Source organism: Empidonax traillii, unplaced genomic scaffold (genome assembly GCF_003031625.1).
Source record: "Empidonax traillii isolate 1590-97213 ecotype Southwest subspecies unplaced genomic scaffold, ASM303162v1 scaffold2480:size23380, whole genome shotgun sequence".
NCBI lineage: Eukaryota > Metazoa > Chordata > Aves > Passeriformes > Tyrannidae > Empidonax > Empidonax traillii.
Window position 1 is genome coordinate 17,581 of NW_020957673.1, and position 3,690 is coordinate 21,270.

The 3,690-nt window shown below is 50.4% G+C and overlaps 1 long non-coding RNA gene across 1 annotated transcript in view; it reads right to left on the reverse strand.

Annotated features, from left to right (window-relative positions):
* The window catches only part of LOC114071967, a 7,698-nt gene extending 6,745 nt beyond the window's left edge, over window positions 1-953 (reverse strand). The window contains exons 1-2 of the long non-coding RNA XR_003574115.1: window positions 842-953; window positions 374-376 (exon numbers count right to left, since the gene is read on the reverse strand). This is a non-coding gene — a long non-coding RNA (uncharacterized LOC114071967). The remainder of the gene's footprint in view (window positions 1-373; window positions 377-841) is intronic.
* Window positions 954-3,690: the final 2,737 nt, after the last annotated feature.

A 3,690-nucleotide genomic window follows, 5' to 3' on the forward strand; every position in this document is an offset into this window, starting at 1 on the left:
AAGTTTAAGGAAGAGCCATATGAATCATTAAAGCTTCAGAAAACACGTCTTTTAGCAAGAGGCTCCAAGATTGAGATGTATTCAGTTACTTAGAAGATGAAGGGACAGGTTTATCTCAGCCTGTAGAAGGATAACAGAGAATCTGTAACGTGTTTTTCAGTCAGCAGACAAGTGTACAACAAGATTCCCCGGCTGGAAGTCGTGGATAAACCTATACAGACTGAGAAATTATGAATTAAGCAGTAGAGACACTGATGATAGCAATTTCTGATCAACTGTTCTGGCTGACACAAAGAGAACTCCAGCAAAGTCCTTTGCTCTGTTCCAGAGAGGTTTTATCACTTCAGAATAATGACCCTCCCTGATAACCTACAATCTTTAAGCTCCAAACACCAAATGGACAAAATGAATGGCTTAGAAACAAATACACCTCAGCAATTTGTTCAACTAACTTGGTACAAGTGATTTCATCAGTCACTCCCTGTTTCCTGGGTTGGTTTTCCTCTGTTCACCCCCCAGGACGGGTCTTCCCAGAGCTGGACTAGAAGATGAAAAGGCAGAAACCCCTCAAAGCAGCTCTGGGAAGGGACATCCACACCAAATGGATGGTGCAGGCTCTTGGCTTCGTGGACAAAGGTTTGTTTTTGCTGTGTTGACCCCAAGGAAACACCACTGTGATGGGAGAGGGGCTGCACTTGAGTGAAGAAAACAGGAACAGACTTGAACAAAAACTGGAGGAGCCTCCCATAGAAATGAGACTATTCTGGAGGAAGGCACAACAAGCCCTGGTGATGGTAAACCCCCCCAGACACCCCCCTGCAGTGACCAGACACGCACTGACCTCGGACATCTGCGGGAACAGACTGATGGCCAAGGGGAGGGCCAGGCCGAAGGCAGCGAGGCACACAAGGCTTTGCACTGGGAGAATCATCCGGGGACGAGACCTCAGCAGGGACGTTCTGGAAAAGGAAAGGCTTTGTTAGACCAGTTCACAGACCAGCTGAGTGCATGGCATCATCAGAACAGACGCTGGTGTCCACCCAGACCCGCCGGCCTCGGTTCCATCACGGAATGGTTTGGGTTGGAAGGGACCTTAAAAGCCCATCCAGTTCCACCCCCTGCCATGGGCAGGGACACCTTCCACTAGGCCAGGTTGCTCCAAGCCCTGTCCAACCTGTCCTCGAGCACTCTCAGGGATGGGCATCTCTTTCTTAGCAAGTTCACCCTCACACTCTTCTCCCAGTTCAAATCCCTGGAGCGGAGGCCACACACTGGTGTCACCTGCATTCAGGCTCTGGAGCTGATGTTGAGTGAGCAGAAGGGACTCAGGTCCTTGAGAGGTATGGGGAGCTCTGTCAGCCCTGCCAGCTGAAAAAGGCACAGGCTTTGTAAACGGGGTAATACAGCAGTAAACTCGACAATACCTTAATTTGTTAAAAGCCAAACATCTGTAGCCTGGGTGATAAGGATGTTTTAACACTTCCTCTTCCCAGGGGATAGTTTTGAGTTCAAGATTTGTTAACAGTGAACACTTCAAGATACCTGCAAGGACAGGTTCTCAAAATGACCGAGAAGTGACCCTTGTGATGCAATTAACACCCAAAAACTGGGACAACTTTTACCTGTTTAGCAGGTAAAAGGTGGTGTGTTAAATATATTCCAGGATATCCAGGACCTCAGGCAGTTTATGTTTGTTAAGGGGGGAAAACATAATTCTTGAGGGGTGAATTCTGGAGCTATTAACCAAAAGGACTCCTGTCATTCAACTTTTTTCCTACCAGTCTGAAAAAAAAATGGGAATATAAACCGAAAACTTGACAGAGAGTTTTGTTTGAATATTCAGTGTATATGAGGAATGCAGAGAGTGAGATTTGCTGCTGGGTCATTTAGGACCTGAGGGAATGGCATGGAGCTGTGTCATAGGAGGTTTAGGTTGGATATCAGGAAATAGTTTTACATCCAGAGGGTGGTTGGGCACTGGAACTCCCCAGGGCATTGGTTATGGCCCCAAGGCTGCCAGAGATCCAGGAGGGTTTGGACAATGCTCTCAGGGACAGGGTGGGATTGCTGGGGTTGCCCTGTGCAGGGCCAGGAGCTGGATTTGATCCTTGAGATTCCCTACCAACTCAGGATGCTCCATGATCTCCCAGTTAATCCCTTCCCACCGGAGCACAGGAGCTCTCCTTTGCTCAAGGGAGGCACAACCAGATCACACCAAGCTCTGAACACCCCCGTGGTTGCCACTGGGGTCTAACAGGCACTCCCAGGGTGCCAAGACAACCCTCCCCACCTCAGGGCACACACCTCTGGCACGGGCAGCCCGGGTTGTGCAGCCACATCTCCCCGTGCAGCCGCAGCAGGATGGGAGATTTCCCCCCCAGCACCCCCTCCCCCCCTGTCTGCTCGGCTACAAACAGGCACCTGATGGATTCTGAGGGAGCAGCTGATGTGTGGGAACCCTGCTCCACGCTGTCTGCGTGGCTGAACACTCAGGCTCCTCGCCCTCTGCTAGCGCTGCTCGCCGAAAAAACCGTCTCCCATCTCGAGAGGGTCTGGGGGAAGCGGGGAGGGAAAACACGATCCGGAGCTTCAACTCCTCCAGCGTCTCAGCTCCTCACTAATAAGCCACCGAGACGGAGTTGATCCTACCAATTTGGGCTGTGAAAGCCAAGCTTCTGTTCTCCAATATTTCGCTTCTCTTTGTTGCCGGGAGCACGGTCTCATCTAAAATTCTCCCGCGGAAGCCCAGAAGGATTTTGGCCGGGTGAGGAAAGCGGGAAACCTTGCTCCACATCTACCAAATGCACCCCTCGAGACTTGCCATGGATATAAACCGTGATTATCCCCGGGACGCAGCTCCTGGAACTGATTTATTCTCCTGCTCAAGCTGTTGTGATCCATGAGAGCCCTCGCTGAGGCAATCAGAGGACCAGCATCCCTCGAGCCTCCCCGGAGCACAGTTTAGAACCAAGACATCGCTGCTTACACCACCCCTGACGTCTTAATTTGGAAGCTGCACCCTCTGTAATTACTGCCCTGCTGGGGACCTTATAATCACCCAAGTGAAAACCCAACCAATTTAAAATGATCCCGGGTCCAGCCCCCAAGGTGTGACTTCCAGGGGTGCTCCCAACTCCAAGGCCAGTTCAAATTACAAGGGCCGACCTCCCAATTAAGAAGAGTTATGGCTTGATGTAAAAAGGAGAGCAGGCTAATTAACACGTGTAGTGCAATGTCTTAATTGGGATTCAGATTCTGAAATTTGTGCGGTTCAGAATAAATGACTCATAATTAGCCAAGAGGTCCACTTGTCTTCTGTCCCCGGGATCTCTGCTCCCAGCACAGAGCTGGGAAGGATATGAAGTCAAATATTGCATTTTGGTGGCTGTCAACTGCAATCCAAACCCCTCTTTTCACCCATTAACCGCCCACTGGATGGTTCCAAAGGGTTTAATTGCAGAGGATTAGCACAGATTAAAAATAAATACAACTGATATCCACTTGTGGAAGGGGGGATTTGGTTCACGGCGCTGTCCTGTGTGCTCTGCCAAAGGGCTGGATCGGGGAGGTGGAGATCTGGACCTTCAGATCCCCCTGGCAGCCCAGCTTTGGCATCTTCTGAAGCCTAAAGAATCCCAGGGTGAGTAAGGTTGGAAGGGACCACTGGAGGTCATCCAGTCCCACCTCCCT